Source organism: Podarcis raffonei, chromosome 5 (assembly GCF_027172205.1).
Source record: "Podarcis raffonei isolate rPodRaf1 chromosome 5, rPodRaf1.pri, whole genome shotgun sequence".
NCBI classification, from domain to species: domain Eukaryota; kingdom Metazoa; phylum Chordata; class Lepidosauria; order Squamata; family Lacertidae; genus Podarcis; species Podarcis raffonei.
In genome coordinates, this window is record NC_070606.1 from 42496249 (window position 1) to 42513180 (window position 16932).

Below are 16932 nucleotides of genomic sequence, written 5' to 3' on the forward strand. Positions count from 1 at the left end.
TGAATACCACCATTGAAAAAAGAGTAATCTGGGACACAAGCAAAGCAGTTATGAGGGGGTTTCTGATTCAACAGAATGCAATAAAGAAGAGAGCTCAAAATGAGAAAAAAGATAAAATTTTGGAAAAAATAAAAGAGGGTGAGAAGAAATTGAGAGCGAAACCAAAGTCACAAGAGATTCTGAGAGACATAAAGTCATATCAAGTGCAATACATGAAGATGATGAACCAGGAAATTGAATGGAAAATTAAACAAATGAGACAAAGGACATTTGAATCGGCTAATAAATGTGGAAAATTGTTAGCTTGGCAAATGAAAAAAAGACAAAAGCTTAACACTATTACTAATTTGGAAGTGGAAGGAAAGAACATTCAGAATCCAGTGGAAATTAGAAAATGCTTCCAGAGGTACTTTAAACAGTTATATACACAAGGGCCACAGAAAGAGTTTGATATAGACCAATTTTTAAAAACAAATGGACTACAAAAAATCTCTCAAGAAAATAAGTTAATGCTGAACTATAAAATAACAGAACAGGAGGTGGAAGGTGCCATCCAGAATATGCAGTTGGGCAAATCTCCAGGGCCGGATGGCTTAACCTCAAAATATTATAGATCCTTGAAGGATTGGATAATTCAACCACTAAAGGAGGTCTGTAATGAAATTTTGGAGGGGGGGAAAGCGCCAGAGTCGTGGAAGTAAGCTTATATTACGCTTATACCGAAAACTGAGTCTGAAAAAACACAACTTAAGAACTACCGCCCCATATCCCTGCTCAATGTGGATTACAAAATATTTGCTGATATTTTGGCTAAAAGATTAAAAAAAGTATTAGTGGAAGAGATACACAAGGACCAAGCTGGCTTTCTCCCAGGTAGACACTTGTCTGACAACACGAGGAATATAATTAACATTTTGGAGAAGTTGCAAGTGAACATTAATACCAAAGCAGTTTTAATTTTTGTAGATGCAGAGAAAGCCTTTGATAATATTTCTTGGAGTTTCATGAAGAAAAATCTTCAGGGGATGGGGGTTGGTCAAGGGTTTGAAAATGGTATAAGTGCAATTTACTCAGAACAAAAGGCTAAACTAATAGTTAACAATGTGGTGACAGAGGAATTTAAGACAGAGAAAGGTACACGACAAGGCTGCCCAGTTTCCCCATTGCTTTTTATTTCGGTCCTGGAGGTTTTGCTAAATATGATTAGAAGGGACCGTCTGATTAAAGGTATACAGGTTGGAGCCAAACAATACAAATTGAAAGCTTTTGCAGATGACTTAGTATTGACGTTACAGGGGCCAGAATCTAGTACTAAAAGAGTATTAGAATTGATTCAAGAATTTGGTCATGTGGCAGCATTTAAGTTGAACAAGTTAAAAACTAAAGTTCTTGAGAAAAACTTAACACCGTTTGAGAAAGAGAGGTTTCAGAAGGAGACAGGTTTAACATTGGTTAAGAAAGTAAAATACCTGGGGGTTAATATGACTGCTAAGAACTTAAACCTATTTAAAGACAATTATGAGAAATGTTGGTCAGAAGTGAAAAAGGACTTAGAAATATGGTCAAATTTGAAGCTTTCCTTGTTGGGTCGAATTGCTGTTATAAAGACGAATGTATTGCCAAGAATGTTATTTTTGTTTCAATCATTGCAAATTTTGGACAAAATGGACTGTTTCAAGAAGTGGCAGAGAGACATTTCTAGATTTGTCTGGCAGGGCAAGAAGCCCAGAATAAAATTTAAAATATTAACTGATGCAAAGGAAAGAGGTGGATTTGCCCTGCCAGACCTTAAACTTTATTATGAATCAGCAGCATTCTGCTGGTTGAAAGAATGGCTGCTTCTTGAGAACACAGACATTTTGGATTTGGAAGGTTTTAACAATGTTTTTGGTTGGCATGCATATTTGTGGTATGACAAGGTTAAAGCACACAAAGCATTTAAAAACCATATTGTCAGGAAAGCATTGTTTAATGTCTGGATAAGATATAAAGACTTACTTGAAAATAAAACCCCAAGGTGATTGTCACCGATGGAAGCAAAGGCTCAGAAAAAGCTCAATATGGAGGCCAAATGGCCGAAATATTGGGAAATTTTGGAGCAAGAAGGTGTCAAATTGAAATTGCAGAGTTTTGAGAAATTAAAAGAAAAAGTGCGAGACTGGCTTCACTATTATCAAATAAGGGAGGCTTATAATTTTGACAAAAAAATTGGCTTCCAGGTGGAAAAATCAAAATTGGAAACAGAACTGTTAGATCCCAAAACAAAGATACTTTCAAGAATGTATAACTTGCTGTTAAAATGGAATACTCAGGATGAAACGGTTAAATCTGCTATGATTAAATGGGCACAAGATGTTGGACATAACATTATGTTCGCTGACTGGGAACAGTTGTGGACCACAGGTATGAAATTTACGGCATGTAATGCCCTAAGAGAGAATATTATGAAAATGATATACAGGTGGTACATGACACCAGTCAAGCTTGCAAAAATTTATCATTTGCCCAATAATAAATGTTGGAAATGTAAAGAAAATGAAGGTATATTCTTTCACCTTTGTTGGACGTGCCCAAAGAGCAAGGCTTTCTGGGAGATGATCTATAATGAAATGAAAAAGGTATTTAAATATACCTTCCTGAAGAAACCAGAGGCCTTTCTCCTGGGCATAGTCGGCTAATTGGTGCCAAAGAAGGATAGAACTTTCTTTATGTATGCTACAACAGCAGCAAGAATACTTATTGCAAAGTATTGGAAGACACAAGATTTACCCACCCTGGAAGAGTGGCAGATGAAGGTGATGGACTATATGGAACTGGCAGAAATGACTGGCAGAATCCAAGACCAGGGAGAAGAGTCGGTGGAAGAAGATTGGAAGAAATTCAAAGACTATTTGCAGAAATATTGTAAAATTAATGAATGTTAAAATGATGCTGGATTGAAATTAAGTGCCATTAGCAACAAGGCCAATAAGAACATGTAAAAATGGATTGATAATGGATGAAAATATATAGTTATAATATGTTGAGATATAGAGTTAAGATAAATGAAAGAGGGTAAGGATTTGCTGAGCTGACTATGTGAACGGAAATACAAAAAAGGGAGGTGTGAGGAGGTCAAGGAAATAAGCAAACGAGTTTCAAGATATGAAAAAAAATGGATTTGTTTTTAACTTTTCCTACTTTTTTTGTATTTTGTATTTTCTTTTTTCTATGTATTTTTGTATTTTTTGTATTTTTCTTTTTTCTCTTGTTTTCTTTTTATTCTGTAAACTTCTGCTTTTTGTAAAACCCTAATAAATATTTTATAAAAAAATAAAATAAAACACATTGTAGGAGATGCCACATTAACTAGTAGGACCTAATCCACCATTTGGAATCAATACCTCAAATCATCTGAACTGGGGTGGGGAATCCTTTCCCCCCATATTTCATCATGTGGAAGCTTGGAGGAGGGCATGTGCTGGGGTAAGGTAAAGGGGAAAAGTAGCTGGCCCTTGTCCTTGTCCCGTGGCTTGTATTCTAGCAGAGTCAAAAATTTATACGCACCCATCCTCCCACATATCTCTCCATCCTCTATCCAGGAAAGCAAGAGGTATTAGCACAGGTCAAGGAAACATTCCAGCAAGGCAACAGCACCTGAGGTGAGCAGGGAGCAGGGGCAATGGGGTCTGTGGCCTGGAAAGAGCCCCAAGGGCCAGGTAGAGGACTTACTGAGCTCCCAGGGCTGACATTCCCCACCACTGATCTAAACCATTATTTAGGTTCTCTTGAACACTGGTCTTTAGCTGGTCAGTCAGGAACCGCTAGTGAGTTGCAGTCTGATCCAAGGTGGGTTACAACAGAAGCACTACCACCATGCAAATATATGGTAAAAGATTCCGAAATGGGTCACCGAAAGATGGGTCCTTGGTCTGAAAAAGTTGGAGATTGTGTCCTCCCTAAAAGAGGGCACGTGCTGTGTTGAGACCTGGAGACTGACTTCCTGGTTGTGGGTGGGTCTATTGGATAGCCACAACGCCCGATTAGTAGGTCCCTCATTGCTGGGTGTAATTTGGCCAATGAGTGCAGTTGAAATGGATCGAGGGACCTGTATAATCCCTTGCACGTGTCCCAGAGCTTTCTCTTTCAGTTCGTGCATCGGAACACCCGCCCACCTCTCCCTATATTTAGGGTATTTTTGCGATTGACCTTGCTATGCCGTCATGTGTTGTCTGTCATTGGGACAGGGGCACGGCAGGAATTTTCCCCACTTGGCTGATTGGCTGTGGCCATTTGGGTTTCGCCTGCCGCATAGCAATTCGTCACAATTTGTAAGGTTGCGGATAGGTATTGGTTCAGGTGATAGGGATGGGAGAATGGTCTCGCCATCCCTATGTGAAGGGTATTATGTTAAAGGAATCCAGGGACTCAACTTGGTTTGGTCAACCCCCATGAGGGGGTTGTGCCCATGCCTGAGTCCAGGGGAGCATCTGGGGAGTGAACAGAGTCTGTTCCCGGGCTTTTCAGCTACCTCAGGTGTTCACCTTTGGCTGACATGATAGAGCTCTGGGTCAGCGCTACCTGCAAGATTGTAGGGAGCTAGTCGAACCAGAGCTTGTGCAACCACTCACTTTTCTGTAATCAATAAAGTTGTGGGCTAAATTCTGCCAAAAACCAAAACTAAAATTTGAGTCAAATGTGTCTTTATTTAGGGGGGAGGTCTCTGGGTCTGAACACGCAAATATCTGATCTTGAACATCTCCTTGGTGGGTGTGGGTGTGGGTGTGTGGAGACAGACACTGGTATGCAAATAGTTTAACACATGGCTTATTTCTCAACTCATTTGTGTTGGATTTCCCCTGTTTATGTGTTTGTTGTTCAGCCAAGCATTCATTTCAGGACCAACTTAATAGCACAGGTACGAAGCGAATGTGTGATTTAACAATTTTTATGAGACAGCTTGGCTTGGGGATTACTCTTTTTTTAAAAGTTGCTGTTGTTTAGAAAAGCTGATTTAGTAGTGTACCAAACAGCCTTCCCAAGAGATAGTTCGGTATTCCCAGTATTGGGTGTTGAATAAAGACATAGTGTAAATATAGATATAGGCGCATGGCATGGACAGGTGATCAAAAACAAAAGTTCTGATAGAATGGCTAAGGAAGGGCTTTAAGCCACTTTAAAATCACCAGGGGCCTTGATTACTCACCTTTTCATTTTGCCCAGAAGCATGCGAACAAATATATAGCAAGAGATGGAATTCAATAAAGGCAACAAAACATAGTGTCAGAGCTGGAGGCTGCTGAGAGTCTTTCTCCTGCAGCCTGCCCACTTCATTCTCCCCATGAGGGTAGAGCGTTGCAAAGAATACACAGTATTCCCAATCACATATATTCTTTTTAAAGCAAAAATATAGAGTGGGTGGCACAGATGAGGCTGCTTGTGAGAGGGAAGATATGATTGGAAGGGATGCACCGCTAAACCCTCCCCACTGTTCATTGGCCTTCCCTGACAATCCTGGAAGGCAGGAGGGACATTGCTGCTGCCTGAGTGCTGGACAGAAGGCTGCCCCCTGCTGCAAGGCCCATTTCCACCTGGTCTAGGGCAGGGCCCAGACTCACCCTGAACAGCTAAAACACGCATAGGCAAACTCGGCCCTCCAGATGTTTTAGGACTACAACTCCCATCATCCCTGACCACTGGTCCTGTTAGCTAGGGATGATGGGAGTTGTAGTCCCAAAACATCTGGAGGGCCAAGACCTATGCCTGAGCTAAAAGGCTCCTGGGATACCGGAGGGACATTGCTGGAACAACTCTTGGGTTGGGGCAACTGGCTAAAATGGTTTAAAATTTTAAAATGTTTCTAGTTTTGATTCCTCTGTTTTGTTTTTGTTGGGTTGTTGTTGGTTAAATGTTTAGTTGGGGTTGGCAGTTGTTTTAATTTGGGTATAACTGTAAACTGTTTGTTATTATTGTTGTTGCTGTTGTTATTGGTTTCTATTGATTTATTGGTTTGTTTGTTTGTGTTAAGTTGTGGGTGAACATATCAGACGACACAGCGATTCTTCCAAAGCAGCTCTTTATTTGTAAGCTGGAACAGAACTGAACTGAAGAGCCCAGTCAGCCTGCTTATATAGAGCTCCAGAACAACGTAACTGTAGCAACTTTCTAAAACTATCCAATCACTGAACGTCACTTTCGATCCTTCATTTGCATAACTATCTACAGTATCCCCCTGCTGGCCCAGGGTGAGAACTTCAGTACATAACAGTTTGTTTCTTGTATAGGGTATTTTGTTTTTTAATGTTTGATGTTTTGTCGTGTTTTCATATATATTGTAAGCAGCCCAGAGTGGCTGGGTAAACCCAGCCAGATGGGTGGGATATAAATTAAATTATTATTAATGTTGTTATTGTTGTTGTTATTGTTGTTGTTATCGCCCACTCTATTTCAAAATTTTTGATCCTCGCCCCCCCCCCCCAGTTGGGTACAAAAGAATGATATTTGTGGAAAGATAAATGTCCCTGTAGAGTCTGTGCAGGAAGGCTTATGAAATACAAGTGTCCCTCCACTTAAGTGGGGAGTTACATTCTGGGGCCCTGTGTGAGGGTACATGGGGAAGAGAGAGGGAGGCTCACACTGGAAATCGCTTGGGGCTGTTGCCTGGCCTTTCCCAAGCCTGCCTGCCTCCCTGTCTGCCCTAGGGGAGCCAGTGCATGCAGTGGTGGCTGGCCACAAAGGGTGATGGCTAAGAAGGGCGAACTGATGCCAGGATGGGGGCACAGATGCATGGTGGAGGTGGAGAGAAGACAACTCCTGCCCCATGCCTCAGTCAAAGGCTGCCTTCCCTTGCTTGGGCAGCAGCCCCTGGTGAGACAAGGCCAATTGATTGATTGATTGATTGATTGATTGATTTCACAGCACACACTATGATGGTTGTGTGCGAGTGGGATGTGTGTGTGCGCGCACACATATATACACTATTCACATTACCTCAGCAAAGTCAAGAATGGAAACAGGTAAAATATGTAGTTCTGCATATTTGTAGAATATTTCTAGGCCTGCTCCAACTCCACACTCATGTTTCCATGGAGCAAGTAAGGGAGAAAATACACGTGTCCTGAAGCCCTTCAGCACTTACAGGCATTAAATAAATGACACAATTTCCCCAGCACTTCAAATTAAATCTACAATGTCACTTACAGTCTGTCACATCCAGAAACCATGTAATCGCAGGATTCATGTTCTTAGCTAGGGGTGAGTCAAAAATTCTACTCGCCGAATTACAGTGTCTTAACTGGAACATGTATTAGGATTCTTACATAGTTTCATTTATTTTTTAATATTTCCGAAAGTTTGTAAGGAACATTGTACATGAGCTGTTTGTCTCAAGATTCAGTCCTTTCATATATTTTAAGGGTGCATCATCAGCTCTGGGTGGGGGCAATAACAAGGCAAATTTGAGTGATTTGGGGGTCTTTCCCACCTCCCAATAAACTTCTGTCCTTTTCTTCAATATATGATTGTTTGTTTCCATTTATCTCATTTTTATCTAGGTCCATGGGCCCTGGAGAACCTTTCCAAAATGATGCCTGCAAGGTACTGAAGATTGGGGGGGGGGGGTTAAAGCACAGCAGCAGATGTGGGTTTTTTATATTAAAAAAAAACCAGTCAACAGCATTTAAGTTTGCTAAATAAATCCTACAAGCTCTGCTTTAACTAAGAAACCCATCAGAGATCTTCAGAACTCTGCAGACAGCATTCTAGACAGCCTCACATTGTAAAGCATATTGGAAGACACATACAGGCACTGGAAGGAAAGGGTCAATGTAAAGCTTAAATAAATAAATGTGCAAGGAACAACTCACACCACTGAGCCCCTGTTCGTTATTGTAAGATAAGAAAAAGCAAAAGATAAAGCCCCACCCTCTTCCTCCTGAGGGACTATGAAACTGAATTCCTTTTACTTCGCCTTCAAAAAGACCCTGAACATATTTGTCTGCAATTTAGAAGTCTTAAATCTACTCTGAAGGACCTCCTGTGCCTATTCTTTTCATTCACTTTGGCCAAAAGTGGGGGGAGGAATTATAGTCATTTTTTAGATTCCCCATTATGGTGAATGGGAAACACAGCTTTATTTTACATAGAACAGCTCAGAATCTGAATTATAGATCAAAGTGGAGGGAGCATAGATGGACTCAGAAACAGACTGGAATATTTTTATTTTTATTTTTTTAAAAAGCTACTGCAGATACAAGGAGAATTTTGGGGCTCAGCATGACCCCTCACATATTTAGCCCTTCTATACATTGATGTGTGCACACTGTAGGTTTTTTGTAAAACACAACACCAAAGAATCTCAGTGCAATCATTTTATGTATAATTAGACCAACTGCATTTTTTGCTGTGTTTTTCTCAATATGTTTGTGCACATTAGTACTGTACAAAGATAAAGGTGCAAATTATCTGATGGTGAAAAGTATTATTCTACTTAAAAGAGAATTAAGGATTAGCAGAGTAACAGAATGCAGTTAGATCAAAATTCTGAAACAATAAAGGAACAGAATGGGGAACAGCCACCTATCCAGCCTCCAGGCTCCAAGCGTTGTCTGGCAGGAAGTTGATCTGTTCTGGTATTACAGTAGACCTTGACAGGCAAAGCCTTGAATGCTGTTGGCTTGGAGCTGAGCTACAAAGAACAATACAATCACATGCTTCAGTATGATATGGGTTCACGCTATAAAGGTAACGTACAATTCTTCCAGGAGTAGTTTCCTTGTGTTTTTTTCTAGCTACAATGGTTGGGTTGCTTATATTTTTAGTTCGTATTGATTCAACAAATCAAGGATAGAACAACAGTTGAATCAAGGATAGAACAACAGTCACCAAAAGGTCAGAATCTATCACTTTTGTTAATTGAATCCATCTTCAAGGCTACTGTGCTGATGCTCCAAGGTCAAGAAAGGGCAAATACCTCTATAAGAACTGGAAATGGATAGCAGTAGATTGTGATACACCAATTCTAGCTGGTGATTAGTTTAATTTTGTGCGTGTGTGTGTTTTAAAAAAGAAGCCACGAGTTGTTTGATATTTTGTCAGTTTATTTTCCACCAGGTAAATGATTCTGCTGGGTTTCAGTTCTTTTAGGCTTACCTGGCGGGCAGAAATTATTGTTAATGCAGCTATTATTAATAGCATATAATGCTGTTAACAAAAGGATCCTCTAGGAATGTCTAGATATGCTATTAAAATTGGTTAGTACCCCTGCCATGTGCAAAGAGTAGCTGATATTCCTGTGTTCATCGCTCCAACAAAGCGTGGGGGTTGACATATGCCATCCTAGACTGCTAAAGTACCTGTGAAGTCACAACAAATGGTTCCCTTAGGATATCTCTAGTTCAATATTCCTTTTCTACTTGTTTGTGCATTGATTTCCACTGAAATTTTCAAAGAGCCTTGCATGATATCTAGCCTGGAAAGTGTGTGTTTGTGTAGTAGGAGTGTGTGTGTGCGCATGCACATAGTGCAGTTGTTTTAAACAGCACTCAAGACACTGCAAATGAATCTGCAGCTAAAGGTGAGCGAGGTATGAAGGAACAGATGGATTTTTTTAAAAAAAAAACATTTCGCCATGCATACTTGGGGATGACAAGCAGTCTTTGTGGTTAACTTGCGTCCATCACTCATCCACTGCAGCCACAAGTAGTCCCTTACATTTATGAATAAATGAGCCATCACAGAACAAATAACAGCCTTTAATCAATGACCGAGCAGGAAGCAAAATTAGGCCCTAGCCACACCATAGATTTAAAGCACGCTTATACCACTTTATACCGATTATAGCTTCCTCAAAAAGAAACAACCTGAGAACCATACTTAGTTAATGGTGCTTACCTCACAGAACTGTATGGAAGTGAGAGCTGGACCATAAAGAAGGCTGATCGCCGAAGAATTGATGCTTTTGAATTATGGTGCTGGAGGAGACTCTTGAGAGTCCCATGGACTGCAAGAAGATCAAACGTATCCATTCTTAAGGAAATCGGCCCTGAGTTCTCACTGGAAGGACAGATCCTGAAGCTGAGGCTCCAATATTTTGGCCACCTCATGAGAAGAGAAGACTCCCTGGAAAAGACCCTGATGTTGGGAAAGATGGAGGGCACAAGGAGAAGGGGACGACAGAGGATGAGATGGTGGGACAGTGTTCTCGAAGCTACCAGCATGAGTTTGAGCAAAGTGCAGGAGGCAGTGGAAGATACGAGCGCCTGGCGTGCTCTGGTCCATGGGGTCACGAAGAGTCGGACACAACTAAACAACTAAACAACAACCTCACAGAACTAAAATCCCCAGCTTTTTAAACAAATCATAGTTCCCAAGATTTTCAGTGACTGGATCAGGCCATTGGATCATCTAATCCAGCATCCTGTTCTCATAGTGACTAACCAGATGCCTATGGGAAGCCCTCGAGCAGAATGTGAGTGCAACAGTACTTTCTCACTTGTAATTTCCAGCAACTGGTATTCTCAGAGGCTGATTGCCTCCAACACACTCTGATTAGTGCAAAACGAAACTGGAGCCCTTTAGACTGATTTAATGAAGTGCTGTACCAGTGTTGCTGCTTATAGGTTCCATGTGTACGTTTTGAAAGGTCACATACTCGGAATGTTTCAGGATTAGCCAGGGGGAGAGTAGCAGGTTAAGTGCTAATTTATTTGACAGAGTTATTAATGATAAGACTTAGAATGGAAAACATGGTTTCTAAACTAAGCTGGGCTAGTTAAACAAAATCCACCAGCTTCCTGATAATTGCTAATGGGCTTGGGATAGGATTAAAATGATCTCTATGTAGCAAACATATTAATCCTGCAAAAAAAAACAACCAACAACACTAAAGGGATAAATATTTTCTAATTGTTTAATCCAATAAACACTTGTAAACAGGTATGCTGCTGCATGATAAACACAAAACAGACTTAGGCTGCAGCTCTATGCATGGTTAGCTGGGAGTAGAATTCAGTGGAATTTGTTTCTGAGAAATAAATGAAATAAATAAAATTATGAGACATAAAATGAAACAATTGGTGTGGTGTGCCCCCCCCCCACATCTATCTATAATTAACAGAATTGTGTGGTTTTTCCCCTCAGAGAAAGTTTTCTTTCTTAGGCCTCATTCATTCTTTCCCTATGTGAGAACATTGTTCCCACAGCCATCCATGGATGAGACTCCAGTGAAAAAATGTCAGTATGGGACTAGTTCTGTCCCAAGAAATGCCTGCCAACATTCCCAGGTGAAGGCACTTTTATCAACACAGCCTTGTAGTTCCAGCACCCACATCTCTTCTCAGGAATCCCATCTCAATAATAATGTTTTATACAGTCCTCAGTCATTCACATCCCAGACCTTATTTAAACATGATGTTCAGGTGCATTGAAACTGCTTCCCCATACAGAATATCCCACGTAGCTGCTTTCATATTAAAATTGGCCGTAACCACAGTGTGTGTTTTGAGCATGCCTGTGCAATGTCCACTGGATTATGAAACCCTCCTGTAAAAAATTAGCCCATTTAATGTCACATTTAGCTTGACTGCACCAGTGCAACTGATGTATCAAGCAGGTGTGATCATCTACAAAGTAAAATATTACTTACCTAGCAGGGGGTGGGGAATCTAAGAAAAAATATTACACAAAAAAGAGAGTTTGGGTTTCCTTAGCATTGTGTCTCCTGCATATTTCCATAATATTGTCTCTCCTGTATAGTGATTTGTTGGACCCATAAATTGCCCATCATGCCCTTCCATTGCGGATGTTCTGTTCTTGTTCAGTGTAATGGTGGGGATCAGCAAGAAAACATGGAAGAGAAGAATTGTGGGCAATTGAAACTTCAAGTGAACCCAGATTTTTATTTATCATCAAGAGGAACAGTTGTCCTGCCACCTGCTGCCATGCCTTGTTGGGACCGCGTCGGTCTGGCATGATGTCAGGTGTTCAGTAGGCATTGCTGTCAAGGAACTGGAAGTGCCAAGGAGGATATCACATCGCTGAACAAGACGCTCCTCATCATGCCTCCAGTTCCTCAATAGGAAGATGCAGTCAGGTACTGACAGGAAAACATCATCCAAACTGACATGGAACAGTGAATGCCATGGCAGTAGCAGTGCTAACTGTGAAGTTCTGTAACGTTTTTAGAAAGCAATAGAAATGAAGCGAAGTAATTAAGGTTATCCACAAGCAGAAGAAGATGACTGGGAGGCATGCAAATGGAAGCAGGGTTTTGTAGTTGCTGTGCACATAATAAACTGAGTATTAAAGCCACCATTCTACCTGTTCTGGACATGAGTAGATATCACAGTTTTCGTATATTCAAAAGGTAGCTACTACAGTGGTACCTCGGTTTACGAACTTAACCTGTTCCAGAGGTCCGTTCTTAAACCAAAGTGTTCTCAAACCAAGGCGCACTTTCCCTACTGAGGCCTCCCGCCACCGGTGCCCTTCCACCATTCGGTTTTCGAGGCAAAGTTCGCAAGCCAGAATACCTACTTTCGGTTTTGCGGAGTTCATTACCCGAATAGTTCATTAACAGGACTCTTCATAGACCGAAGTACCACTATACTTTTTTTTCCAATTCCATTTTCACCTGTGCTCCGTAAACTGTTTAAGCTAGAACAGTTGAGTTTCACCCAACTCCTTCACATTTGTTTCAAACCAAAGCCCTTTTAAAAATTCATTAAGGGTAAAACTGTGTTGGAGTGTACGTATGTGTGAAGTAAGCAGTAATGTGTACTTGACCCATCCACTGGAACATCTATATCCTTTGCATAAGTGCAGGGGCTCCCTGTAGACAATTTAATGAATGCTCAAAAGGTCAAAGCATAGCCTGCCACTGTGATGCTACACTGCATCCATTTTACTTAGGGATGATGGCTAAGTCCATTCTTTGCACCTTCAGGACTTAATGTGTGAAATGGAACTTGGTTACCCCTGGCTCCATGCCCTGCATAGAAATGCAGTTGGTTGCTGCAAGTGAGGTGGCACTCTCTCCCGCCCAACCTAGTAAACACATTTTCAGGCTAGTCTCTTCTGCAAACTTATTTACAAGGCTGGCTTAACTTGAATTTTTAACTTGAATTTTCACACAGATTTTTTAAAAAATTAATATAGAAACAGGACAAATCAGACCTGTAAGAACACAAGTAAAAGTGACACAGACTACAAATAGACTGATTGGTGCATCCTTATTTTTACTCCATTGACTCAAGCCACTTTGTGAAATGAACAGATACCCGTTTTACTCCCTTACTAGTTAAAACCTGGCCGGTTTCCATTTAAAAAGCAATCCATTATAATTATAGAGAATCACTGAAGCAACCTCAAAATTCAGCTGGCAACTCCCCCCCCCCACCGCCGCCCCCCGGACAAGAAAACTACTACCACAACATCCCTGTAGGTCATCATTCAGTTTCTGCTTAAAAACTTGTAACGATGGAGAATGTACCACCTTCAGAAGCCTTCTGTTCCACTGTTCCATCAAAGGGGTTCTTCGCAATATTTATTCCAAATCATTTGTCTTGCAGTTTGAATCCGTTGGTTTGCGTCCAACCTTCTGGGGAACAAACCCAAATATATTCAGTTGTTACTGCATCAGAAGTGTTCTCCAGCACAGCATGTAGGAATCGGCATGGGCCAGGGGAACATAACACTATCTTCACAAAGCTATGATTCAATTTGTTTGTACGCAACATAAAACAGCTATTAATGTCAGTGATTCTAGAAATAAAATCTTCCATTTCTGCAGTCTCTGAATTGATACCATTATCTCTCCACTCAACAGGAGTGTAACATTAAGCACAATATGACTTTTATCACAGCCAAGACATAAACAAAACAACAAGGCGGCTATTTTATTTACAACAAATACCTGCAGGTCAGATTTAACCTTGCAAAATGAAATGGTCTTTAGGTCCTAATGAAGGAGATCAGCTGTGCTATCTTGCAGATTCTTTGGATGCCGTGAAAATAAAAGTAGCCTAAGTGTGGGTGCATTTCAGTTCTCTGTATCTATTCAAGTAATGCTTTATTTTGGATTTTGCAGTATGGTAGAAGGAGTTGGTAGTATCTGAATGAGGATGCTGGCATGTACATTTTATTGTGCAGTTTACAAATGCTAGTTTCTTCTCTTTGGAGCGGGAAAGGCTAGCCTCTCTCTTTTGTACACAAATATAATTAGTTCAACCAATATCTGATTAACAAAGTATGCATGACTTTCTAAGTTGCAGAAAATCCTACCTAATGCCATTCACACAACACGGCAAAGACAATGAAATGAATGTGTGTGCTCAGGCAGGGGAGGGCATTTGCACCATACATTTAAAACACATACAATGCAAATTCAAAATGCATAGCCTCCCCCCAAGAACCCTGGGAACTGTGGATTGTTATTTCTGCTGGGCAATGTAGCTCTGTGTAGCTTCCAGGAACTCTCAGGATTCTTGGGGGGGGGGGGGGAATCCAAGCATGTGAAATGTACTCTGGAAGTATGGTGTGACCTGTGCCAGGATTTGGGCCTTCATGGATGCATTAGAACCTTGCAAGTATAAGCTTTGCCTGTGAGACCCGTCATCCCTGGAGGAATGATGTAGTCTATGCTATTGCTTGGTGTTTTCCCCTGTACAAAGCAAAGGGCAGAGCTTTGGGATCTCTCCAGTAGGCACTTTGGCATGAGATGGTTCAGCACACATAGCCTAGCACCATAGCTGTCAAGCATCCATTATTTGGCAGGACAGTCCCTTATCCCAGCGCCATGTCCCGCTGCTGTCCCTTATTGATGATGTCCCTTAAATTTCCCGGGTTTCAAAGGAAGCAGCTCCTCTCCCTCCCTCCCTGCTGGCCAGGGAGGAGGGAGGCTCCAACTGTGTTGCTTGGCTGCGTTGCTCACCTAATAAGAAGTCTAAGAATGACTGGGGGGTGGAGCTTGCATGCCTTGTGCTGATCAAATCGGCTGCGTTGCCTGGGGACTCACCTTTGCTCAGCACTTCCCAGCAGAGGGGTGGCGGTGGTTTTCCTTGAGGCTTGAGGCTTTGTTTGGCTGCTGGCTGGGCTTTCTGCCTTTGGCTTGGAGGGGCTCAGAAATTGAACATACCTGTGCCCAGAAAATCCCTTATTTTGGCTGCTGATCCCTTATTTTTGAGGCTGCTGGTCCCTTATTTTCAAATCTGTAAGCTGACAGCTATGCCTAGCACAGCTCCCGCCTGCTCTGATATTTGCACAGCTGCTGCAGTGCTTCTTTCCCAGTTGCCAAATGACTTGGTTTTTTCTGCACATTTGTGCCACTCCTGAGTTGGGAGCGCATTTATGGTCCATAGCTGTTACTATAGTGGCACGTGGAAATATGGTCCCAGGAACAGGACTGTTTTGCTGCAATTTAAGCCCTTGGCTAGGGAAATCATGGACCATCCCCACCACCCTATCAATACAAAAGACAGCAGGTGTGATAAGTATCTATAGTTTTATCTGTATCACCCCTACCAACAGGCAGAGTGAGACAGCTGCCTCTGGTGGCCGATGCTGGGGCTTGGGCAGCAGCAATGAGATGCTGAAGAACAGAGGTGCTGCCTTCAGGTGTGGTAAAATTAAGCTTCCAGTTGAGTTGGCTTTAGAGTAGGGAATGAGGGGAGGCTCCATTTTGTACTTCAACTTGAGCAGCAAAATGCTTTGAATCAGCTCTGACCATTTTCCCAGCCCATTTTGGGACTCCTTACGTCAGAAAGACAAAACATTACTTCTAAAAGGGTTAGCTGTATTAGTCTCTTGCAGTAAGAAAAAGTTACCAAAAAAATCCTGGAGGAACATTCTGAAGTATTGTATCATAAAGCTTTCTTGCAGCAAGCCACATCACAAGAACCAGAATGTTTAATACTAAATAAGCGCATTTCCATTTATCTGCTGCAGGGCAGATGATCATCACATGCTTTAAGGTGATGTTGCAGCAGACAAATTCTGATGTGCCTTAATGCATTTTTAAGGTGTTCTCCTTCTTGAGCAACATGTCTTAAAAAACTACTGATGTGCCTATGATGGTGGATATTCGCAGCACTTTAGCTCTTTCCCTAAATACAGATAAGTGAGCATGTATAATTAATCTAAAAGGAACAAACCTGAGCACTACGAACAAGGTAGAACGCTTTTGTTCTATTCAGATTTCACACAAATAAAATGTAATTGCTACAACACTTAAAGAATCTGCTGAAATGAGAAATACAGCTTTCAGCTGTGTCCGGCAAGGAAGAAAGCACACACAGTAGACATTGTTACTCCCATTAAAATTACAGTGCTAATTAAACTAATTACACACATGAGCCAGGCAAATTGTTAGCGCTTCACTGTAGAAAAGGCTTCACATCATTTAGCAGGGCAATGATTTTTGTGCACAAAATAATTAGAGGAAAAATATATGTAAATGGAATGTAATCATCCATTAGCTGAAAGTATTCCTTGCCTTACCTTAATGCAAAGCTACTTCTGATGTCTGTCATTTTTCTCTTTGCAAAAGCCAAAGGTGGTATTGCAAAGCAATCTAACGAATGTCTCCTGTCTTTTCCATCTGAAAGCAAGGAAGCGTCTTTGAAATTAAAACCTCAAATTCTAACTTACAATGACAGTAATAAATCCCTTCCCGCTCCCACCCAATAGGCAACACTGCTTTGTGTTCAGGCATTATGAAGTACAGTAGCAGTAAATTAATGTCATGTTTTATATTGTGACCTAGAAATTTGTTGTGTTAAGTGTTAACCAAGCCCTTTGAGGCTGCACAATTATTTTACGAGATATATATAAAGTGTGACAGCTTTAGCAATGATCGCATATTCCTCAGTTCTGTTAAATAATGCCTAGCATCTGTCACTGACATGGGCAACTTTTTCAGTAGTTCCAAATATTTCATTTAATTAGAGACTGGCAGCT

The 16932-nt window shown here is 41.1% G+C and overlaps 1 long non-coding RNA gene across 1 annotated transcript; it reads right to left on the reverse strand.

Moving 5' to 3' along the window:
* Positions 1 to 7996: 7996 nt before the first annotated feature.
* Positions 7997 to 16576, reverse strand: LOC128414107 (uncharacterized). Its single transcript, XR_008330582.1, has 3 exons — positions 16474 to 16576; positions 13472 to 13576; positions 7997 to 8665 (listed from the first exon to the last, which is right to left on the reverse strand). It is a non-coding gene; the product is annotated as an uncharacterized LOC128414107 (long non-coding RNA).
* Positions 16577 to 16932: the final 356 nt, after the last annotated feature.